The sequence below is a fragment of the Ambystoma mexicanum genome, chromosome 6q, assembly GCF_040938575.1.
Source record: "Ambystoma mexicanum isolate Mex_15411 chromosome 6q, UKY_AmexF1_1, whole genome shotgun sequence".
Lineage (NCBI taxonomy): Eukaryota > Metazoa > Chordata > Amphibia > Caudata > Ambystomatidae > Ambystoma > Ambystoma mexicanum.
Window position 1 is genome coordinate 832,103,606 of NC_090937.1, and position 26,443 is coordinate 832,130,048.

The window sequence follows — 26,443 nt, forward strand, 5'->3', positions numbered from 1 at the left end:
GGATGCGGGAGGGGAATGGAAGGGTGGGAGCCCCCTGATTACCTGCTACGCCCCTTGGAGGTTTAAATGTCTGAATTGATGTCAGCGGGAGGAGGGGGAAGGAGGGAGGGGAAGGGAAGGGGGGAAGGGATTTAGGGAGGGAAAGGTAGGGAAGGAGAGTCAGGGGGGAGTGGAGAAGAAGGGCTTTCAGAGAGGAGTGGAAGGATAAGCAGGTAAGGGTGGAGCAGATAGAAAGAGGTAGGGAGTTCCAGTGAAGGGGGGCCAAGAGTTGAAAGGAGCGGAAGCGTGAGGAGGCACATGGGGCTGGGGGTCCAATGAGAAGGTAGAGATCAGCTGAGCGGAGAGAGCGGGAGGGAGAGTAAAATGAGAGGAGGGAAGAGAGATAGGGGAGGCGAGGTCATGGAGAGATTGGTAGGCTAGACAGAGGAATTGAAATTTTTGTTGTGAGAGGAAGGGAAGCCAAACGGGTTGAGAGAGTGAGGTAGAAATAGAATCTCGAGGGCCAAGAAGACAGAGTACGGATAGAGGAGTGGTGATAGATTTTAGGGGAGTCAGATAAGAGACAGGGAGTCGAAAGAGGAGAGAGGAGCAGTAGAAGAGGCAGGAGAAAATAGGGGATGAGATTAAGAGTTTTGAAGCGTGTAAGGTGAGAGAGGAGCAGATGTTGAAGAGGTGGTGCCAACATGCACGAGAGGTTAGAGAGATGTGGTTGGAGAAGGAGAGGCAGGAGTCAATGTGGGAAAGAGTGTTAGGAGGGAAGAAAATCACTTCAGTCTTGTCAGTGTTGAGGGAGAGAAAATGGGATGACATCCATTTTTTTTGGCCGCAAGGCAGGAATAGAGAGTGTGATGGAGGTCAGGAGTGAAAGAAGAGAAGGAGAGAAAGAGTTGGGTGTCATCAGCATAGAAATTGTGGGAGATGCTGAAAGAAGAGATGACGGGGTCAAACGGGAGGTATAAAGAGAGAAAAGAAAAGGTCCAAGTACGGATCCCTGGGGGACGCCATAGTTCAAGGGGAAGTTGGAGGAGGTGCGGCTGCCCCAGGAGACAGTAAAGGATCAATTGGAGAGGTCATTAATTTAGTCTTTGTTAATGTTGATGGTACAAAATAAATATATTCATAATCTATTGGCTAATCTGAAGATATTCATGCCAATTTCTAAAAGAGGAATTATATTCCAGTTTCTATATGTATTTGCATTCATATCAATGAATATTTGTCATCTTTCACCCATTCAGAGGTGATTCATATGAGTCTCATGGAATGTTTATTGACATTATCACAGAACATCCATCCCCTAGACCTCGTGTCTTCAAAAAAGTACAAGAAGTCTTCATTCGATTGACATCTGAATATATTTCTTTTGTACCATGAAAATGGATATTGACTCAATAAAGGAAGATAACATAGGAAATCGGTTGATATATTGATCCCGAAATCTATATTGAAAAGCAACATCAATAACAGGCACATGCATTATTGATGTTCTCTGAAGAATGTCAGTCAGTAAAGCGATTATGACAGAAACATGTTGGAAGTACAGTGATATATGAACATATGTCATATGTCTGCATTTTGTGGTATTAGTAGTGTAAAAATGTGTTCATGAGGTGTTTTGTATGCACCGGTATTGTCATTTTGTATCACCGAATGAAGGACATGGTGATTTATTCGCCTATCCTCCATTTTGAGTCTTTATTTTTCTACTCACAGAAAGACTGTAAATACCATTTTATATGAGACAGAAATTGAGGTAGCTGATGTCAGCCTATATTTGTTTTTTATGAGGCGTTAATAAATCAAAAAATACAATGTATAATAAAACAAGAAAGCTTGCAGGAGTATCTTACTCAGGTAGGTATTGGAGCTTTTAATTTCCAAATTATTCCAATCCCAATCTTTCTTTTTGCACATGCATTTTTACTCCATTTCCGGGATGTTGTGTGTGGGTGCAGAGGCTCCCATTAATGGATGGCTTGCAGTGTTACCTAAAACGCATTTTCTGTCGGATAGCTTCTCCCAACATGCACACTGAACACTTGCAGATGATATTTAAATCAGTTGTCATACATCAATCATCAATGCTTACAAGTCATTGTTGTAGAGATGCTCCTTCATTGTATTTTGACCATAAAAGCACATGAGCATATGTGCACTGGCAGCATGCATAACTGTCATGTTAGTTAAGAGTGTACGAAATGGATTTTCACTCAAAGAATTTCCATTTAGTCACTGGGAATGGTTGCCATCAAAATAGACCAAATATTATATCCCATATGTATGGTTTCACTGTATTTACTTTGGTACGTACTTTGCAGTTGGATGTGTATTAAAAAAATAATATTTATCTTAGTTGCATACAATACATTTAGGTTAGTTTTAGAAAATTAAAACCTGTTACATATATGTTCCGTCAAGAATGGTATGGTCTGTGGGTCCACACATCCCAGTGCACCAGGGTGGCCATGCCTTCGAGAGCATGCAGACCCTGAAGCGTTTATAACTGTGACAGAGGTAGGACAGGACAAACAATCTTATTAGGCCTTGTGTAATTCAAATCGTGCAAGTTCGAGAAGGAGAAGTGCAAGGGGCCCGGGTGCCAGGGAGATGGACAATTAATACCAGTAGTTATTGACTACATTCTGAACATCCTGATTATCTTAGAGAAGGTCAATAACGATCTCCATGTGCTAATATGCATTGAAAGCAGCATGGGACACTTTGCCTTTCTATCCATGTAAGTCAGCAGACTTTATTTATTTGCTTTTAAGTGCACTCATTTGTTTTAATATTGACTCGGCAGCTGTCCCTAATTATCGTGGGTGTTGCTTCACCCATATTTTATTATTTGGATCAGTATCTTTCATAAGTATTTTTATTATTGTATGAACAAGTTATTTGTAATGAAACCAAACTACAGTTCAGGACAATGATACTGTGTGTCTGGGTTCAAGCACATTCCTATAAGTGTGTACCAATGTTTTGTGTTGCAACTAGGCTAGCGTAGGTACAGGTATTCCAGTCCAAAGATTACAATGCACCGTTTAAAATAAATCATTTTGAAAGTCAAACTAAAGCGAGCACATCGAACACTTGACGCATGTGTTCAATCAAAAGGGCCTTCTTAATAATGCAAGTATAAAGTAAAGACTTCATGGTATGCTTTTCTCTATCAGATGTGGGGACTCCTTTGAATAACCTTTATTTCATTGACTAGAATGACCTTGCAAATCACTGATACCATCCCTCCTCTTACCACCAAAACACAATACTATTATTGAACTCAGCTATGAGGAGAGTTCCTGGTTTTACAAATGTAAGATGCTCTGTATTGGCCCAGTCTGTTGTAGCTCTTTATGCACATTCTGGGGAGTCATAATCATCCCTGTTAGCGGTAGGGCTGTCATGCATGCAGCACCGTGTACCTGAATCTGATCTTTCACTTATACCTACATCCTATAATCTGCCATGTAAATATGTTTCACTCAATTGGCCAGTGACTCTAAAACGAGGCTGCTATCATCTGTGTTCAATGGAAGCGGTTAAAAGCCTCCTTGCAGCCAGGGCTGGACTGGCCTAAAGGGTACTCTGGAGATTTTCCAGTGGGCCTCTGCACCCTGGGCCTATTTTGTATTTTATTTTCACATTCTCTCATAGGAAAAAGGTTGAGCTAGCTGACAATGTGTAATATGGGGCCACTTTGAACATTATTTCCAGGGCCTCTTTTGGTTCCCAGTCCACCCCTATTTGCAGCTCTTTACTGTAGACTTCCACCATCAACAGAACGTTTAACTAGTCCCCCAATATTGTTAATAACCAACAGAAATATATTTTATGGTATCACAACTTACTTTGCAAAAATTGTGTTATGATTGTTACAGGAATTACAGTGTGTGAAATTGAACCTTGCTAACACAATAATGGCAGTGTATTAAAAGATCTTTGATGTGGTGTGCAACTTGTACCCTTGGCAGGAGGACTTATAAATCACTGGCCTACTTTGATATCGAGGTGGCCCTTCTGTTTTAGAAAATATCGTTCTACTGCTTTCATTTGATATGTTCGTGGGGTTCTTCTTGGCGGTGCAACCTCTTCCAGTTTCCGCGGCTGCCTGTGTGCTTCCTGCATACGAATATTAGTGGAGCGCAGTTTGTTCTCACGAGTGTGGATGATGTTTTCTGTAAATACCGTACCGTTTCCTGTGCTTTATTCTGTCACTCCCCAGAGCCATCCCCCTCAATTACAGTTCCAGGTTAAAAAGTGCCCTGTGCCATCTTTAAAGTGTAATACACATGCTGTGATCTCTTCTGCGCAAGACACGTATTCAACCTGAGGTGCCACAGAAAAGAAAAACAACTTGGGGTCAAACAGAACCTGAACTCCCTAAAATAAGTGCCCGTTGTATAACATCTGTGCATTGGCCTTTTGGCAAATGAGCACCGACATTGCACTTACAAAATAATTCTGAGATTTTCTGACCTGCAAAGAAGTGGGTCAAGGATGAATGCAAAAACTTAATTAATGAATACATTTAGATTTCAAAATTAGTCTAAAGCTTAACTGTGACCGATTATAGAAAATGATCCATTAGGCTCGAGCGTTGGCACTGCGGAAATCAGATACCCTTAAATGAACAGCGAGCCCTTCTCACTCATCTGAAGCAAACACATCTCTTTGTGCCTCTGCTGAAAGCCTTTTTGCTCCAGCATGACACACCTCCTGCTGTGTTGCCAGGCAACCATGAAAGCATTATTACTCAAGCATGTGCTTTGCATTAGCTGTCATCAGTCTCATTTCGGCACTCACTTATCCACTTTCTTTCTGCATTCTAACTGACAAACAGCCGTTCGAGCAACCCTGCTGTCTCCCTAGCAATGAGAGTCACCCTTAGAATATGATTGATAGGCGTGAGTCCACATGGCACGTTTCTAGAAAGCAAAGACACAGCCCTGCTTTAAAGTCACATGGTATGCATGTGTGGAATGTCATATGGCCTCCTCACAAAGGATAATTCTTTCTCCAGAATTAGTAGTTGTAATTACACTTGCACTCCTGTATAAATAATGGAAATCAGAGTTGTTGAAATGCATGCACCATGCTTGCAGTATTCGAATGTCAGTAGGTTGTGTTGTCATGGCAATGTTAATTGTGTTCGCCAGATTGTGTATGCCTGTTTTAGAAAATGCGCGTGCAATTAGTGATGTCCTGTTGGTATTCTGAGAGATGCACTTTTTTTTTTTTTTTTTTTTTTTTACGAATCAAAGAATTAATCTGAGGGAAGCAACTCTCCAGGGTCCAGGCTAGCTTTGCTGTACATATATCCATTAGTTAACATCTTGCAGTACCCTTAAGGATATCCATTACAGGACCACCCAGAGGTCATCCTCATGCATTCTAGCTTTGGCCCCCAACTGACACATTCAGGCCATTCACACTCGAGCACTCATCACAATTGTTCTGAGTTGTCAGTCACACCATGCACCAACATTCTATGACCATTCACAGATGACCAGCAGGACAGGACAGCATTCATCATTTCACTATAGCACCAGTAAGTCATGGAATGTGTATAGCACCAGTAAGTCATGGAATTTGAATGTTGGAAAGATTGTGTCTCCTTTGCTGCTTTTCCAAATTCATTTAACAACTGACACTGCCAATAGCACATTAAAAACAAGCATTGTCATATTCAGATATTTTCAATATAATAGCTTTAATATGTGAATCAATCAATATAGCTTTATTTCGGCAACAAGCCATACAGACATATACATACACAGATAATGAAAGCTATATTATAATAATGAACAATTACTAAAACAGTCATTTATAAAGAATTCTTGAAAGACAATGACAAATGTCACAGAATATTTATCTGCCCGGAAGGATAGATCAGGAGCAACGCGTATGTCTTAAAACCTTTGAAGAAGGCTGTGTAAGATGCAAGCTTCTTGTACACGATGCTGATTTAAACGTTTAATTGATCAGACACAAAGCATTATTTAGGAGGTAAACTGTATAAAATAAATGTAAAATGGTTGATGTATTTAATTAGACCGAGTATAACAGCTCTGCAAATAATAATCATATTTCAGTTTCCATGTTCTTGGCTACCATTTTTTAAAGAGCTAACACAAACACACGTAAAACGCAAATCAATAACTGCAAAAGCCAAAGCTAGTGTTGCTCTCAAAGATAGTTGTGGTTCTACTCTTCACGAATGTATATATTTTCAGAGAGGACAATTTAAAAGTGTCTCCTTGCCGTGTTTCTAATGTTGCTCACTTTGAATTCCACATGTTAATGTTCCTACCCATGTTAATTACTTCTTGATCCACAAGTGTTAATTTGGTCAATGTTATTGAAAATACATTTTAGCCTTCCTGGATTAAGGTTTATTTCCTTCAAATCTGATACAATAAAATGCCTACACAAATGTGTTACCATGGAGCCAAAGCCGAATTCCTAACCAGGGGTGCAGAACCTCACCATGGAAAATATGCCACCCAGAAACTATTATGACAAAAAAACTACATTTAAGAAGAATTTCAAGCATGAATTAACTTTACTATCCGATTTGTTTGAAAACATTTCCCGACAGGCTGCTTTCAGGGAACGGCGACCTGTCAGGGAACTGCACACGCATTTACAGGGCATTGTGCAATGAGGAAGAGATGGCAGACTTTGAGGTAAGGGGTGGGGGTTTGGGGACAGGTAGGGATGTGTATATGTATTTGTGTGTGGGGGGATTGTGTTGTAAAGTGTCTTTTGCTCTTCAGTGGAATTCTACCTCGTAGGATTCCACTCTTTCTCTGATGTCATGTTTACTTCTGTCCAGAGGGTAGATTCCATTAAGGGCCGTTAGAAGCTGTAGTGAAGAGGTGCTGTGTAGGCTGACTACTGCTGGCTCAGGCTGGTTACCAATAAAGGATCTTCACTCACCTGCAGTGTATGCTTCCTTATTACAGATTGCTTATGTGTTTATGTTTCCAGGAATGGTTCGGGGGAATAAGAGATCAGGGGACAGGGGTGGCATAGTGTCCCCCGCCTGCTACACAACTGGGCCTGGGGAAGGAGGGGCAGGGCAGACAATGGGGGTTAAGGGGTATCCCATGCAATAAGGAAGTATAGGTAAGGGGGCGCTACAAAGTGAAAGATGCTTCCCTGCAGCACCAAAAGTGGGCCTGGTGGGTTTCGATGAAATCGGCCTGCAGGAAAACATCATAGATCCTGAAGTAAGTGCACAGTTCGAGACAAACAGTGACATTGCTTGAACTTCAGCAATGTACACATTTTGGGGGATATTATACGTGGAATGAGTTTAAGGTGAGTGTTAATGAAAAATGTATGTTATAGTAAGGGTGTCCCACACTGGGTATTATAAGCAGGGTGATGAAATGTGCCCCCATGGGGGATACACAAACTGGACTCTAAGGAGGAGAGGAGAGGTTAAGGTGAAGCAGAAGTGGAAGGTGGGATCTACTATAGCCAAACTGAACATCAGTTTTTGATAAGGCATACGAAAGGCAGTAAGATGGCTGCATGCTTTCTTAATCTTAAATGTGTGTAGACTCAAAAGTGTTCACTCAAGCTCAGAGTGGTGAGGGCTCAGGAGTTCCAGGACAGATACTATAATTATTATTATTATTATTATTATTATTATTATTATTATTATTATTATTATTATTATTATTTGGGTATTTATTTACAGAGAACCTAGCTTCGAGAAACAACAGAGAGCTTTACAGAGGTATACAAAAGAACAGATGCATAACTGAGCTCTTTTCAGAGGTAACAACAGAACAGATAGTGACAATATTGTGGTGCAAAAGGCTAGAGGTCACTGTGGCTTTTTAGCAGAATGTTGGTACTTAATTATCAAGTATTGTTAGAAGATGTTGGAAGATTGTTAGAAGATGTGTGGTTGAGTGATTGGTTTGGCAGTTTTTAGGACTGAGTCAAGAGCTGACAGTAGACCCCAAGTGCAAGAGAGTGCCGGATGAAAAATTAGGGCGCAAGATGAGGAGGTGGTTTGGGCCTAAAATCTGCATGTTAAACTTAAACCTATTTATGGTTTGAGAGCCATTTTGTCGGCAGTTCAGGTCTGTAGTGGGATGATAAAAACACCTGAGATATGCCTACTTCAAATGCCTCCTCTTGAGCAGTTATATTTTGTATGCATTGTGTTTACATCAGCACATGCAGATTAAGCCTGGGGACATTTGAATTTGCAGATCTACTAATATTTATCACAACTGGACTTGGATTTCTCAGGTTAGCCAAATGTCTTAAAATGGGTGGATAGTATTTTGCTAAGTATTGGCAGATCTGATGTGAAATACTGCATTTAATTTAGGCAATAATTACCCTTTCCAAGGGATGGTACAGGGCCCGATGCGAGGGCCTTTAACGAGGGTCTCAGGTGCTGTTACCACAGGTTCCAGCCCATGGAATGGATGATTATTGCTATTAGCATCCCGGGCTGCCAATCCGGTAACCCGGGGTGCTGATAGCAATGTTGTACGCATTGTGACGTCCCATTCAGTCATAAAAAAACAGATGCAAGATGACTGCCATGGAGCTGGAAGAGAGGATCACCGTGAAATTTTCGAATCCGAAATGACTGAGGGAGAAAAAAACAAAAGTCATTTTTTCGAAAATAACTTTTGGTTTTGTTTGTCTCCAACTGACAATTTCGGACCACCAGCTCCCCCCAACCCCCTTACTTACCTTCTGGCGGCACACAGTGAAGTGTGCTGTGCCCCCGCCTCAGCAATACTCCTGCGACACTGGTTCCCTTCACGCACAGGGGTCCTTTTTTACTTTTTTACTTTGCTTTTGAATGTCGATAAAGGGGAGTGGGGGTCACCCCACTAACACCCGCACCCCTTGATCAACATTTTCGTAATTTTGATTATTTTTTCCAACTTCCTTTTCTGTGCTCTCCCTTATGCTTTTTTAAAATGTATTTCTTTGGATTCCGGAAGACAGGGCTCCACACGGATCCCCTCTTCCATATCCATGGCGACCAGCTGTAAGACGGAGCAGCAGCAGTGGCAGCCCCACTGCTGAAGGCATCAGTTATGTGGGGGTGATGAGGGACAAGAAATTGAAGGGTAAGGGAAGGTAGGATGAAGGGAAAATGCCGGGGTGGGAAAAGCAGGTGTCAGGTTGCTTGGAACGCAGGCTTGGATTGTGGGATTTAACTTGTGATCTGAGCAACCTAATTTGTTGCTGCCCTCCGCCCGGGTGCTAATATGAAATAAGGTTTTATATTATGGTACAATACTAGTAAAGGCATCAGCAGTTTCACGCAAATACTACCCTGTCAATGAATGAATGAAGACTTTTTTAACAATGCTCAGATTTAGAGGAACATTGATGCACTGCCACCAACTCTCTGCTGTGTTTGATTTATTCTGTTGCAGAATGTAAAAATTCAAGCAGGTAATGGTCAGTGACACTTTTTTAATTTGCGCAAGTAACTCATCAGTGTGTCTGATAACAGTATTTCTGAAGTCAGGATGGTGAGATTTCACACAATATTGTTCTGTTTTCCTTGTATGAGGAGCCTGCACATGGGCGACCCATCAACCAGATGTGATATATGTCTGAGTGGAGATATAGAGACAGGCAAAGTATGTTTGCCTATCAGCCACTGGTCTATTGGAATACACTCTGTACAGAATGTGGTAATGATCAAAGAGCATTAATGGGCTGTCAATATGCAACATGAAAGGAGAGCATTTTCCAGACAGATGGAGTGAGATATTGTAATATGATATGCTATTGGTTTATATGCAGGCAAGCTGAACGTTGTGGCAAACCAGAAGAAGCAGTGAGACTGGCACTTTGCATGTTCAAGATGATTTTATTTAAACAATATGAAAATGCCACCTAGCCCTATTGCTGTGAGGGTAAAACCCCTAACTACTAAACTAAGAGTGCTTATCAAAAGATCAAAATAAAATAGTCCTCAGTCACAAACGTACTTGTCACCTGTCCCTTCCACTATAGAATAAGCATAGCAACCATAGACCAGAGCAGTAGCCTTTCACTTGGGGTTGGCTTGGCCCAATTACTTGGGTTCCTACCAGAATCCTGACAGTGGACCAGGTTTTGCACCCAAATGGGATTGACGCATGGCAATACATGAACCTTAAAATGCATCTTGGGAAACTGTCATGGTGCTTGCCCCCATACATCAAGAGCAGACCAGCCTACTTCGGTCGCTGGCACCCATGGGGACCTTTAGGGCCCCAAAAGGTTGCCTCAAGACTTCCTGGAGACAGTACTGCCGTTGCTGGCAACAGGCTCATATTATTCCACCATGTTAGGTAGGTTGCACTGTGAATGGAGACACATTCAGTCCAGCCTGTAGGAGCTGGGCCATACACTCTATTTTGGGTGTGGCTGGAGGGACTACTTTACCTGGGACTACTTGTGCAGGGATTGGGTGGAGGGACTACTAAACTTGGGACCACTTGTACAAGGCTTTATAAACCACACCCTAAGAACAGAACACGCTTCGCGTTATTCTGCACTCCTGCAGCGTAACGCTCACCGTGTCTGCTAGCTCCACTTTACCCGGTCTTCAGCCACGCCGCCTCGGGAACCACGAACCATCAGCACCTGTGAAGAAGGGAAGAAAAGAGAGAACAAGAACAAGAAGAGCGGTTAAGTCCTTACCTGAGAAGCTCCATCCGGAAGGCTTCCTTTTCACCCACACTCGGAATCGCCACACTTGCAGAAAGGAAACACAAGCATGAACACACAATACTCACCCGGAGGCTGCATTCTTCTGCGATCCATCAAAGCGTCCACATGCGAACACCGGTCTGGAGTCGCCACATCTGCAGAACAGTAAAGAAACATCAGGTTTGTCGCAAGGGGAAAATAACCATTTCATTAAAAAAAACATTTCAACGCCACACTTTCACGCTAGTACCCACCTGCAGGACTTCAGCTCAACATCGCGGAAAGGTGTCACTAATTCACCTGGCACGCCGAAACCCGCATCTGCAAAAAGAAACAATCACAGTAGTGAGCATTTTGGCAACAAAGAACTTTTAAGCAAACCTATACCAAGAATCTATTAGCATAGAGACTTACCTACAGAGCCACAGTTGTTCTGAACTCCGCTACAGTCCGCAGGATCAGTGACACAACTAGATCCAGCGGAGAGGCTAAACAAACATCAACGCGCCCCTGCATACAGGCGCAGGACAGAGAATCTGCCATAAATAAAGCAAAGGTGAGACATTAGCAGAGGGGAGCACTAGGAAGTGGGAGTCTAGCCTGCCCCCTCACGGCAGGTTAACATCTCGTTTCAACATTTTAGGCAAACGCCCACTCGTGAAGGAAGTAGTAAAAAGTAGAGAAGACACGTGCAGCCATTCATCGGTCAGCTTCGTGTGACACCCCCGTGGAGTCCAGGTGAGCGTAACAGAAATTCATGGTGACCATCCCATAGGAGGACAACCAAGCACCCCAGACCCCTCTCTCTGGTTTGGCACAGCAGGTAACTCTAAAGGACAGGATGGTGGACTAGGCCGTCACATGCATAAAGGTATTAGAACTGAATTGCTTGAGACAAACAGGAAAGGGGAGATTATTTGCTACCCATTTTGCCACCTTTAAGTTGTCCATTACAAATGACAAATGTACACATGGATATGATATGATAGGTTATTTATAACACACTTAATACCCAGAGATTTCTAAGCGCGGACCCAGGGATCGAATGTGTGCTGCTCCATGTAGTCTTGTTTCTAAGGCGAGCATGTGGCCCCTGAGCTATCCTCCCGAGACCCTGAGCTAACCTTCTGAGACTTAATGGGATAGAAACACCACTAAAGAAACTAGCAAACATACACTTTGCCGATACTGATTTTTTACATGTTATTTACATTTTGAAATGTCAAGTAGCCAGTATTTCTTTTGAGTTTTCTACAACGCTGTGTGATGTTGACATGTTTATTGAGTAAGGGGAGGTTCTCGATTTTCGATAAAGGGGAAGTAGAGAGTCTTGGAAAAGCCATGATATTCAGATTTACTCCATTTTTAGCAAATGAAAGCTTTATCCTGGACGATTCAATCCCTGGTACAAGGGCCTGAACAAAATTGACACATGCTGATGTCTGTATGTGTTACAAAAGTCCACATTCCAGTAAATGTAGCATATAAAACTGAAGTAACTACTATATGTATCATTCTTAACCATTGACGTTAGCATTTCATAGATCTATAACTCGTGTATATTTAAATTGATTCAATTATTTGTATTTTATTAATAAATAGAACTTATGTGCAATGCTGTGTGTTTCTTGTCCCAAAAGGGGAAGGATGCCAGATTCATAAAAAATAAATGTAATCAATAAACAAACGGTGTGCACGCTTGGTTTTAGATGGATAGACAATTCCCTCCAATTAGATGTTTCCCGATTACAGCATCCTACATTTCCAATGACCATACGCTTATGTATACACGGTGAACAGAGTTAGCCTCTCTCATTTTTTTTTATAGCAGCGACTCACTTTTACAAAAAATGCAGAATCTTTGCATGATTTGCATGGACTGGAAAGTACCTTACACTTAGCTATGAAAAAAAAAATCTGTCAAGGAAAAAGGTTGCTGATAATTGACAGACTTTGACATATTGACATAATTATGTCTGGGAAGCAAATATAAGACGGATTGGCTTTTGCACTGGTTTTGGAGAGGGGTTTTCTGAGGTCTGAGAAAAAGAGACATGCAAAGGTAAAGAGGGCAGTGAGAAGTGAGGGAAGGAGAGGGAGCAGAACCATTACACAGGCACCAAAATTGAGGTTTCCTGGCATGAACAGATTTGGCAGCTTACTGACAGGAATGCTGGAAGAGAGTATGACTGCGTGCAGGTGGAAATCAGGAAATGTTTTGGATGCAAGCAGCTCATTTGGTAGCAAAAGTGACCTACTGAGCTAGACATTTAAAGATGTCATGTTTGCAACTGAAGGTTCCCTGAAAAACTACAAGTATTTAATACCCACTGTTAGAACGATAGACTGTCTTGTGATGCTATGGAAGCCACCAGATACTGCTCCCTGTGAGTGTTGTTACACCTGCTTCTGTTTGTGCTCGGTTTGGCTGGGCTCGTATTATTACCACTGCTCCCACAGACTGTGACCATGCATCCTTGGCCTGCCTATAGGCCTCCAGGCTACTTGACATCAAGCCCTGGGCGATGGCCAGGCGAAGTCCAGCAAAGTCGGGACTCTGCTGTCTGCAGCGGGCACTGTGTGCATGGAAGCTCTGTGGTGGCTGTACTTGTCAGGTTATCTGCCATTCAGTTGTTGTGTGAAGCCACCAGCTGCTGCTCCCTGTGGGGGCAGTTTCTCACCGGTTGTTACATCTGATTCTGTTAGTGCTTTGGTCTGGTTGGTCTCTTACTGTTACCACTGCTCCCACAGACTCTGGCCATGCCCCTTTGGTCCACCTGTTGGACTCCAGGCTACTTGACATCAAGCCCTGGGTGAAGCCCAGGTGAAATCCGGCAAATTCGGAATGCTGCTGTTTGCAGTGGGGACTGTGTGCGGAAGCTCTGTGGTGCTTGTGGTCGACCTGCAGGTTACGGGACTGCCATTCAGACACGTGGGAATCCACCAGCTGTAGGGAGCAGCCTCTGACTTGTTGTTACATCTGCTTCTGTTTGTGCTTCGGTCCTGCTAAGCTATTATCATTAATCACTGCTTCCATGGACTCTGGTCACGCCCCCTTGGTCCGCTCATTGGCCTCCAGGCTACTTGACATCAAGCCCTGGGCAAAGCCCAGGCGAAGTTTGGCAAAGTCAGGACACTACTGTCTGCAGCTGTCCGCTGATATACAATTCTACTCTTAAGTTTTTTTTTTTTTCCACCGTGCTTCGAATTATTATTACCTCTGTTTCCAGTAAAGTCCAGCAGACTTTCTCCTTATCAGCTTACCGACAAAGGGCACTCCCAGTTTATTCACTTGCTGGGTCTTTATTATTTACAGTCTCGTTTTCAATCCTTCTCTTTGCAGGCACCCTTGCATTGGAACACCCTTTCTCATTCTGTTTGTTCACTTACATCCTACTTGCTGTTCCATTCTGCTCTTAAGAGTCATCTTCTTTCTTCTTAATTTTTATATTGTCGATTGAAGATTTTCATTTGCATTGTTCTGGAAAATGATTTTCTTGTAGAACATTTTGGAGAAAAGTGCTTAATAAATTCCACAAAAATATGAAATACATCCTTTATCAATAAACAGTCAAGCAATCAATATCATTCATTGTAACTATTCACCTCTGTCCTTCTTGTCATGACAGACACATGTGCACATCCAATGGTATGTCATTAACCTCAGGTACTGCACAACAGAGAAGAGAGTTAATTGATGCCAGGTGAATCTGAGTCACGGTGAATCATGCATTGTTTTCAATCGATACCATTGTACTGGTGGATCTCACAGCAGAGTAAGTCCTTGCTTCAGAATGTGAGCAGATGTTTTTAAAATTATGAATGCATGTGTCAATGGTTGTGAGTGCATACGTGGGCGATTTCACAAGGAATGTGCATCAGGGACCAGGCTCACATATGTGTGAGAGAGAATGTTTGAATATGTTGGGAGCACATGTGCTGGCTTTTAGAAAAAGTATCTGTGCATGTATCACCAATGCAATACCTGACATTAAGGCAATGGCCTGTGTGTACGCTGTGTAATAAACCTGAGGGTATTCTCCCTCCTACACCCCCTGGATCCTCTTCTCAGGAGGCCAAGAAAAGGCCATTGCTTTTGGATCCCGACCATGGGGGTGGAGAAGCGAGGGAGGTTCACCTTAGTGGAGGTTCCTCAGATTTAGGTAATGGGGTACCCTAAGGTGAGACATAGTATACCCCTTTCCCAACTAATGACCACCCTAAACTTTCCTGACCTGTATGGGCTACTGTAAGACTGCTCCCCTAATTTCCCACCATTTGATAGCTAAAACTACTCGGACGAGGAAGAGGAGCCTGAGAGGAGTAACCATTCCAGCTTCCTTTTACCACTCTGGTACTGAGATGAAGAAGTGCCTGCAGAGAGTCAAGCATGTTCCATTAATCATGCTCATGCCAACCTCAGTAAAGACAGACATCTACAACTTGTTTACTGGTGTCAGCAAACAAGAGAGGTGAGCAACAGTGAGGCTGCATGTAAGAGACCAGCAGAGAAACCTCATGTGTGAAGGCTGTCGGATGTATTGACCAACTCTGCTATGCTATGCGGAATCACCCTTCCAGTTGTGGGAAAGAAACAGCAACAATGGTAGAAAAACCCTTGTGCGCGCCAAAAACCTATAAAAACCTACAAAAACAGTGTGCTTCAGCACACAAAAAGAGGGATGCACATCTTGCCACCTATGGTGCATGTGCGGCGAAATAGAGCACACCCTGCAGAAAAGGTGCCAGCGGGCTCCATGACCAGCAAACAGAGTGCAGAGAGAAACGTAGCACTTTGCAAGTAAAACTAAAATGTGCCTACAGTTGTCATGTGTTTTGTTGCCAAAAACTCCAAAATGCCTATAACACAATCTTGTTTGGTGCTAAAATCCATGTATCAAATGAAACATTGTGAAACATCCAAAGTCTGGACACTGACAGCCTCTATGCCAAAATCTGGGTGCATTACCCGGGGAGACCTGAATGACAGCTGTCAGAGGAGTACTAAGGTAGCTTTTAAATGACCTAAAACTCAAAAGTCTGCTGAAGTAGCAAACATAAACAGGATTGTTGCCAAAAAAGAATATGGATTTTAGTTATGTTTTTGATTCCACATATTTTAAGGCCAAGAATGAAATGTATTTGTATGTGATGCAACAAATGTGGGTTTTGTTAAGTTTAAGAAGTAATTAGTTTGGCTGAAGTTGAAAAAAACTGGGAAACCATTTTTCTTCCCAGAAGGAGGGCCTTCTCCTCAGCAGAAACTCAGAGGTGTGAATTGCAGGCAAGGACAAAATCTGGTCTACAGAGAGCAAAGGAATAATGACCAAGCTGCCGCTCAGGAAACTAGAAGTGTGAAGAAAGTCATAAACCCTCATGGAAGGAGCTTCCCCCAAGGAAGGGGATGCACTGGACTGCAGGGAGACAAAAAGAGGCGGAGCCAAGTGACCATTTGTTGCTGAACATGAAAAAAGAACACTTTTTAAAAGATTTGTAACTTGCTATTCAAAATGGTGAAAAATATAAAAATGACAGAGTTGTTCATTTAATTTCTGGCTGCACATGTGAATCGGTGGTAGAACTGCGTGACATGTTCTGGACAGGAATGGCAAGATATGTGATTTGCGCAAAATGTATTACTGTTAGAATTGTGAAAATGTACACGCATTTCCCTATGTTAAACATGCACACTTGTGGAAATTTGCAGAAAAATTGGAAAGTGTGTTATAGTGAGGGGCAAAATTCTGTAGAAAGCGGTGACAAGATCCTACAGCTATGGGGTTTTGAGGAATAGCAGCTATGTAAAATATGCAATCTGTGCATGTGATTTCTATAGAGGTTGCACATGTGTAAAAATGTATTTTGCCAAAATTAGGCTTTGTGTTCCAGTGGCTAGGGGTGGATTCTCAGCATCATAAAATTACACCATATAGATGACACTCTGTTTATCTCCTCCTATCAAGGCAGAGAGTGTCCTCTGACCCAATCACCTTTCACAAGGGCAAGCTTAGCTAAACCGGCCGATACACACTTTTGTGATGTCATGTTTAAGGCATACATAGAGACAGCTGACAGCAGATAGGGGCTCACTGATCCAGCCACCTTCCTGATTCCGGCGAAGCACTCTGATCCAGCTTCCTACATCCAGCTTTAAATATTCTTCCAGATCCAGATGCCAAAATCTCTTGCCAGCAATAGAGACTATTGATTCGAGCAAGGCCCCAAATCTTCAAATTTATTCTCTCCACTCAGTAAAGTGCTGTGTGGTGTGAGAAGGCCTTTTGAACAAGTATCCAGAAATTCTCTGGCTTGCTACCACTAGGCTTGCCTGAGGAACTCGCCATCCAGCTGATCCAAATACCACAGACCAGGAGACCAGATCCTGTGCCAATCCGGCGACCGGCCTAGAGGATCCAGTCCCATGCCTGATGTGCTGTTTTTCCTAGACCAAACCCAATCCTGACCAGAGCTGATGGTCCCATTTAAAAACATATCCAGTGAGTATAAATATGATGATTGTGTCCCTTAGTGTATGTACTTTGCATAGTCTTGTCCCTAGTTTATACCCATCCTATCTTTCATCTAGAACCAGTATTGTTAGAACTATCTTTGTGCGGACTCTTCTCTTATGTGTGTTCCTAAACCCTAACTTCCTATTGATTGATTAAGAAAGTAGTTCCCAAACCAAACAGAAAGCAGAGTATCACACCTGAACTGTTATGAGCGGCCATGAATGACCTTCTTGCGTGGCATTCTACTTTTGGGTAGTCTTTAATATAGCATAAGAAAACCTATCTGTCAATTCAAAGTGCATTCCTGTTTTCCATTCTCACGCCTATCTTGCAAAAACGTTGTTAACTAAAACCTCTGTAACTTCCTCAACTCCTACTTGTAACCAACATCCATAGCTATCCATAGAACCCAAAACCGCACTGCAACTCAGGGCGATTCTCCCATTATCGCGAATATCGCGCAATGAAAAGTTTGCCGCAAATTTAAAGATTTGAAAGATTTTACACGTGTAAAATAGCTTTAAACTGCTTCCAACTTGGATTTTAAGATTGAAATGTTTTCTTCGGACTAAATCATTGTTTGTGTTTGTGTGCAACTACTCAAAGCAGCTCTCATAAGAATTTAGAGCAATTTAAGTGTTTCTGATCACATTTGCAGGGTAATTCATAGAATTTCGCAGAAAAGTGTCGCAAGCGGCTGGCGCAGAGTGTCCGCGTGCGATTGACTGCGCCAGGCACGTGCGCTAAAACCGATTTCCGCGCACAGCGTATTCATGGATTTCATGCTCCCAAACCAGCCGTGGCGCAGAGTATCGCAGCGACCCTGCAGCAGCGCCAGTAACGCCCCCAAGAACGCCCTCGCGCAAGGAAAAGCCAGCAAAATCGCTAAATCATCGCAAAGGGCTGCGCTAACCCTGGACCAGTTTACAGGGCAGCCAAACAAGGAACGCAAAGCGGGTAACGTGCATATCAGGGGTACACGTGAAGTCATACACGCGATTAGCCAGGGTAAGTGTATTACAGGGGTACACGTGAAGTCATACACGCGATTAGCCAGGGTACGTGTATTACAGGGGTACGCGGGAAGTTTAACACGCGATTGGCCAGGGTACGTGTATTACAGGGGTACGCGGGAAGTTTAACACGCGATTGGCCAGGGTACGTGTATTACAGGGGTACGCGGGAAGTTTAACACGCGATTGGCCAGGGTACGTGTATTACAGGGGTACGCGGGAAGTTTAACACGCGATTAGCCAGGGTAAGTGTATTACAGGGGTACACGTGAAGTTATACACGCGATTAGCCAGGGTACGTGTATTACAGGGGTACGCGGGAAGTTTAACACGCGATTGGCCAGGGTACGTGTATTACAGGGGTACGCGGGAAGTTTAACACGCGATTGGCCAGGGTACGTGTATTACAGGGGTAGGCGGGAAGTTTAACACGCGATTGGCCAGGGTACGTGTATCAAAGGGGTACGCGGGAAGTTTAACACGCGATTAGCCAGTGTAAGTGTATTACAGGGGTACACGTGAAGTCATACACGCGATTAGCCAGGGTACGTGTATTACAGGGGTACGCGGGAAGTTTAACACGCGATTGGCCAGGGTACGTGTATTACAGGGGTACGCGGGAAGTTTAACACGCGATGAGCCAGGGTAAGTGTATTACAGGGGTACGCGGGAAGTTTAACACGCGATTAGCCAGGGTACGTGTATTACAGGGGTACGCGGGAAGTTTAACACGCGATTGGCCAGGGTACGTGTATTACAGGGGTACGCGGGAAGTTTAACACGCGATTGGCCAGGGTACGTGTATTACAGGGGTACGCGTGAAGTTATACACGCGATTAGCCAGGGTACGTATATTACAGGGGTACGCGGGAAGTTTAACACGCGATTGGCCAGGGTACGTGTATTACAGGGGTATGCGGGAAGTTTCACATGCGATTTGGCCAGGTACGTGTATTACAGGGGTGCGTGGGAATTATCACACGCGATTTGGCTTGGTACATGTATTACACGGGTGTGCGGGAATTATCACACGCAATTAGGCTGGGTGGGTCCTCACAGGTGTTCCCTGTACACCCTCCACAGCCCCTGCAGGCAGCCCACAAAACAGGGGACTACCCTGCACACCTGCTCATGTCCCCCTGCACCCCCACCCCCCAGCAGTGCAGGGGCACCCTCCACCAGGCCCCCACTCATGTCTCCCACCACCCCCACCCCCCAGCCACCAGGGGCAGCCTCCACCAGGCCCCCACTCATGTCCCCTATCACCCCCACCCCCCCGCCACCAGGGGCACCCTCCACCAGGCCCCCACATATGTCTCCCACCACCCACACCCCCCAGCAGTGCAGGGGCACCCTCCACCAGGCCCCCACTCATGTCTCCCACCACCCCCACCCCCCAGCCACCAGGGGCACCCTCCACCAGGCCCCCACTCATGTCTCCCACCACCCCCACCCCCCAGCAGTGCAGGGGCACCCTCCACCAGGCCCCCACTCATGTCTCCCACCACCCCCACCCCCCAGCAGTGCAGGGGCACCCTCCACCAGGCCCCCACTCATGTCTCCCACCACCCCCACCCCCCAGCCACCAGGGTCACCCTCCACCAGGCCCCCACTCATGTCTCCCACCACCCCCACCCCCCAGCAGTGCAGGGGCACCCTCCACCAGGCCCCCACTCATGTCTCCCACCACCCCCACCCCCCAGGGTCACCCTCCACCAGGCCCCCACTCATGTCTCCCACCACCCCCACCCCCAGCAGTGCAGGGGCACCCTCCACCAGGCCCCCACTCATGTCTCCCACCACCCCCACCCCCCAGCAGTGCAGGGGCACCCTCCACCAGGCCCCCACTCATGTCTCCCACCACCCCCACCCCCCAGCCACCAGGGGCACCCTCCACCAGGCCCCCACTCATGTCTCCCACCACCCCCACCCCCCAGCAGTGCTGGGGCACCCTCCACCAGGCCCCCACTCATGTCTCCCACCACCCCCACCCCCCAGCAGTGCAGGGGCACCCTCCACCAGGCCCCCACTCATGTCTCCCACCACCCCCACCCCCCAGCCACCAGGGGCACCCTCCACCAGGCCCCCACTCATGTCTCCCACCACCCCCACCCCCCAGCAGTGCTGGGGCACCCTCCACCAGGCCCCCACTCATGTCTCCCACCACCCCCACCCCCCAGCCACCAGGGGCACCCTCCACCAGGCCCCCACTCATGTCTCCCACCACCCCCACCCCCCAGCAGTGCAGGGTCACCCTCCACCAGGCCCCCACTCATGTCTCCCACCACCCCCACCCCCCAGCAGTGCAGGGGCACCCTCCACCAGGCCCCCACTCATGTCTCCCACCACCCCCACCCCCCAGCAGTGCAGGGGCAGCCTCCACCAGGCCCCCACTCATGTCCCCTATCACCCCCACCCCCCCGCCACCAGGGGCACCCTCCACCAGGCCCCCACATATGTCTCCCACCACCCCCACCCCCCAGCAGTGCAGGGGCACCCTCCACCAGGCCCCCACTCATGTCTCCCACCACCCCCACCCCCCAGCCACCAGGGGCACCCTCCACCAGGCCCCCACTCATGTCTCCCACCACCCCCACCCCCCAGCCACCAGGGGCACCCTCCACCAGGCCCCCACTCATGTCTCCCACCACCCCCACCCCCCAGCAGTGCTGGGGCACCCTCCACCAGGCCCCCACTCATGTCTCCCACCACCCCCACCCCCCAGCCACCAGGGGCACCCTCCACCAGGCCCCCACTCATGTCTCCCACCACCCCCACCCCCCAGCAGTGCAGGGGCACCCTCCACCAGGCCCCCACTCATGTCTCCCACCACCCCCACCCCCCAGCAGTGCAGGGGCACCCTCCACCAGGCCCCCACTCATGTCTCCCACCACCCCCACCCCCCAGCCACCAGGGTCACCCTCCACCAGGCCCCCACTCATGTCTCCCACCACCCCCACCCCCCAGCAGTGCAGGGGCACCCTCCACCAGGCCCCCACTCATGTCTCCCACCACCCCCACCCCCCAGGGTCACCCTCCACCAGGCCCCCACTCATGTCCCCTATCACCCCCACCCCCCCGCCACCAGGGGCACCCTCCACCAGGCCCCCACTCATGTCTCCCACCACCCCCACCCCCCAGCAGTGCAGGGGCACCCTCCACCAGGCCCCCACTCATGTCTCCCACCACCCCCACCCCCCAGCCACCAGGGTCACCCTCCACCAGGCCCCCACTCATGTCTCCCACCACCCCCACCCCCCAGCAGTGCAGGGGCACCCTCCACCAGGCCCCCACTCATGTCTCCCACCACCCCCACCCCCCAGCAGTGCAGGGGCACCCTCCACCAGGCCCCCACTCATGTCTCCCACCACCCCCACCCCCCAGCAGTGCAGGGGCAGCCTCCACCAGGCCCCCACTCATGTCCCCTATCACCCCCACCCCCCAGCCACCAGGGGCACCCTCCACCAGGCCCCCACTCATGTCTCCCACCACCCCCACCCCCCAGCCACCAGGGGCACCCTCCACCAGGCCCCCACTCATGTCTCCCACCACCCCCACCCCCCAGCAGTGCAGGGTCACCCTCCACCAGGCCCCCACTCATGTCTCCCACCACCCCCACCCCCCAGCAGTGCAGGGGCACCCTCCACCAGGCCCCCACTCATGTCTCCCACCACCCCCACCCCCCAGCAGTGCAGGGGCACCCTCCACCAGGCCCCCACTCATGTCTCCCACCACCCCCACCCCCCAGCAGTGCAGGGGCAGCCTCCACCAGGCCCCCACTCATGTCCCCTATCACCCCCACCCCCCCGCCACCAGGGGCACCCTCCACCAGGCCCCCACTCATGTCTCCCACCACCCCCACCCCCCTGCCACCATGTGCAGCCCCCACCAGGTCCTCACAATGTGCGTATTGGTCAGCCTCCACAGCCAAAAAGCCCTACCAAGTAACCCATTCACCCACATGGAAATGGAAATCACATGTTACACCCCCAATGTTCATGAAGCAAATGAACCCATGTCCGTCACACACATATATTCCAATTGAATGGGAAAACACACAACATGACATGCATGAAACCAATGAGATGAAACCACACAGTGAACAATGTAAAAAAAAATGTATTAGAAAAAAATACGAATGCTAAAGAAAGAAAACTAACTACAATGTAAATGTGAAAAAAGAAGCTGCATGTCCGCATAAAAACACAAAACTAGAAAATCTAATCCAAAAAAGTGAAATGTCAAAACTCTCCGTGCAACAAAGAACTATGTACAAAAATAACAAGGGTCCATCATCACAACAGAACTAAGGAAACCTCCTAAAAAACCTACCTAAATATCAACTATATACAAAAAGTGGAGCAGTGTCCGTCGACTCCAAATCATAAGAAAAAACAAAGGAAACCTAAAACTAAAGAACTATATACAAAGGCGGCGGGCAAGTCCAGCGGCTCACTCTGTGGTGTTCCGGGCCAGGGCATCATCGAACTCCTGTTCGATGTCCCGGAGGCGGTCCAGTTCCATGGCCCCGAGGGTCCGCAGGGACGACGCCGTGTCCTCCTCCAACCCCCTGCGGATTGCCTCGAGGCACTCGGCCCGCCTCAGGGCCCTCCGCATGGAGTTCTCCGCCCTGACCATTGTGAGCCGCGCCTCTTCCGCCCGCCGCCGCTCCGCACCTATGGCGTGGCCCAACCGCTGCCACACGGAAGACACTCTCTGTCCTGCCTCCTGCTGCCTGCACATCCTCCGCCGGCTGGGGTGCACCTGTTGATGTGGCCACCCCTGCTGGACGTCCGACTCCCGACTGTGGCAGGAATGCCTCCTCCACCAGCCTGGCCGCACTGTCAGAGGCAGCTCCACAGGGCACCCAGGTGACTGATGGGTGGGAAGATGGCACAGAGGACGACTGGCGCGTAGGGGGTCCAGTTGAGGAGGGGGTCGGAGCAAGCCCCATCAGACAGCGGAATCCGGCCTGGGTGACCTGTCCCAGCAGGCTGACGTGGTCAACGAGCCATTCGAGATGACGTGCAGTCTCTCCATGAAAAGACTGCAGGTCACCTCGCATGGCCCGTTGACGCAACGCCACACCAGCCAGGACAGGCTCAACCCGGACCTGGATAGCCACGTCCGCAGGCAGAGGAAGGCCAGTTGACGTCAGCTCATCCCCTGCCTGAAAACGGGTCTGGACGTAGACATCCCTGCTGGTGCAAGATGATGCAGGGACAGGATCGGGGACAGGATTGCACACAGGCACCTCCGCGGCCGCCTGTGCTGCCTCCTGTCCCTGGTCCTGGACTGCACCACTAGCACCAGTGGGATCCCCACCTCCAGACCCCGTCTCTGGTGCTTGCACGGCCTCCTCCTCCACCAGACCCCCCACCAACCTGGATGACTCTGTGCCATCTTCCCCTGTTGGGCCCTGTGGGGTCCCAGCTGCCCCTTCTGCTGCCGAGGAGTCCAACTGCAACCTCCGCCTCTTGGACCTCCCCCCGGCAGCTGCGGCCTGGGACGCGGCACCGGACTCCTCACTCCCCGACGAGATGACAACACGGGAGGGGAGCCGGGCCTTGCGTCTCCGGCTGGCGGTCGGATCCCCGCCGCTGTGCTCCACAGCACCTTCTCCGCCCTCTTCATCAGTTGACGCTGCAGACAGGGAGAAACAAAACACAGGCATCAGGGCACTGTACAATGGACACATACACACATGACAGTTGTACATGAGTGGCATTGGCAAACCTCAGACATGCCATCACAATCCCCAACACACATGTCATTGCAACTGGCACACATGAGCCATACCACAGCCATATCGCAACTGCCACCACCATCCCCACACATACAACAGCATCAGCAGCCAAAGGGGAGCCATACATCACATGCAACACAGGAAGTGCACCACACATGTACACACACCACCACACTTGCATGCATGTCTACACCTCTGCCAAGTGTCGCACTGTTCAGACAGGCATCCATGTCACATCTGCCAATCAGGCTTCCACATACTGCTGTCACATGCATCCATGTAGCATCACTGTTGCACCTTTGACAAATACACACACATGCACATGTACACAGTGCTCATACATGCAGCCGAAAACAACATACATGCCTGACATCACGGACATGTCTACTTACATACACATTCATCCAAACATGTGTGCACGCACAACTGCATTTGCCATGCAAGCCCACACACACAAGCACCATCCATGTCTCACACATTACAGCCCTCGCATGTGTCAGCCCCACGGCCCTGTACACCCCCACCCATACTCCACCCCATACAAACAGATGTGCAACTGGCACAATGGGGAATGATCACCACACGCCCTGCTCACAACCAGGATGCATGTACACTCACCGCTCGACTCCAGACGGCTCTGCTTCTCTAGGACCTGGACGTGGAGCGCTGGGGATATGCGTTCCAGGACCCCCATCTGTTCTTCCGACAAGTGGCCCCGGCGCCCCTTGGCATCCGCTGCCTTCAAGAGGCGCCGGGCCTTGTTCAGGGTCCTGGACCTGAAGTCCTCCCAGCGCTTCCTGACATGTTGTAAGTCCCGGACTGCCACCCCCTCCGCGTTGATGGCAGTCACGATGTCTGTCCAGATCCGAGTCCGTCCTTCCTTGTCGGCGCGGGAACTTCCAAAGAGGGCATCATACTGCCCCAGGACTTGCTCCACCAGGACACCAACTTCAGTGGCACTGAAGCTGGTGCCCCTCTGCCTCTCTGGCCGGGGGTTGTCAGTGGTCACAGATGGTGTTAGCCCCGACATGACAACCCCAGAGGCAGGAGTGGGTGGGCAACTGGGTCCTGGGGCTGGGCTGTGGAGCGATGGAATTCCAGTCGGGAGTCTTCTGTTCCAGCAGGGGTGGTCACAGCAACAGCACCCCTGGCTGATGTGCAGGCAGCAAATGGCAGTGCACGTGGGCAGCAGGCAGTCAGGCAGCAGCAGATAGCAGGTGGGAGCGTGCTCGGGGCTCTGGGGGGCAGTAATTCGGCCTTCTGGGCAGGAGCGTGGTCTCCCGTGTGCTCACGCGTGGCCAGCTTGGTACGGAGTGAATTGGCACGTGAAAATCCTGCACGTCAGCGTGAAAACCGAGGAAAGGCCCTTAGCGCGTAAGCGCGTCAGCACGCATACGCGATTCCATTGGACCAAAGGCCCTCAGCGCGTAAGCGCGTCTGTGACGTGACCCGCACGGGTGTTCCCCACACAGCACGTGATGACAGAGCACACGTGGAAAGACTGCACGTCAGAGTCTCATTGCGTGTGATTGGTGGAAATGGCCGTACACCGGGATACAGGTGCGCTGACGTACTTGCGTGTGTAAGTGTCCGCGCACACCTCATATACACGTACATAGGCCAATCGCGTGTACACGCACTTTTGTCCAATTACACGGGGTTGGAGGAGGACACGGCGTCGTCCCTGCGGACCCTCGGGGCCATGGAACTGGACCGCCTCCGGGACATCGAACAGGAGTTCGATGATGCCCTGGCCCGGAACACCACAGAGTGAGCCGCTGGACTTGCCCGCCGCCTTTGTATATAGTTCTTTAGTTTTAGGTTTCCTTTCGTTCTTATTATTATTTGGAGTCGACGGACACTGCTCCACTTTTTGTATATAGTTGATATTTAGGTAGGTTTTTTAGGAGGTTTCCTTAGTTCAGTTGTGATGATGGACCCTTGTTATTTTTGTACATAGTTCTTTGTTGCATGGAGAGTTTTTACATTTCACTTTGGACATAATTTTTTTGATTTGATTTTCTAGATTTGTGTTTTTATGCGGACATGCAGCTTATTTTTTCACATTTACATTGTAGTTAGTTTTCTTTCTTTGGCATTTGTATTTTTTTCAATACATTTTTTTTTACATTGTTCACTGTGTGGTTTCATCTCATTGGTTTCATGCATGTCATGTTGTGTGTTTTCCCATTCAATTTGAAAATATGTGTGTGACGGACATGGGTTCATTTGCTTCATGTACATTGGGGGTGTAACATGTGATTTCCATTTCCATGTGGGTGAATGGGTTACTTGGTAGGTCTTTTTGGCTGTGGAGGCTGACCATTACGCACATGATTGGGGATTGTGAGGACCTGGTGGGGGCTGCACATGGTGGCAGGGGGGTGGGGGTGCAGGGGGACATGAGTGGGGGCCTGGTGGAGGTTGAGCCTGCACTGCTGGGGGGTGGGGGTGGTGGGAGACATGAGTGGGGG

General features: G+C 48.1%; 1 protein-coding gene across 4 annotated transcripts in view; it reads right to left on the minus strand.

Moving 5' to 3' along the window:
- Window positions 1-26,443, minus strand: part of FSTL5 (follistatin like 5) — a 3,721,575-nt gene that overhangs the window by 3,001,640 nt on the left and 693,492 nt on the right. The gene's annotated exons all lie outside the window — the stretch shown is intronic.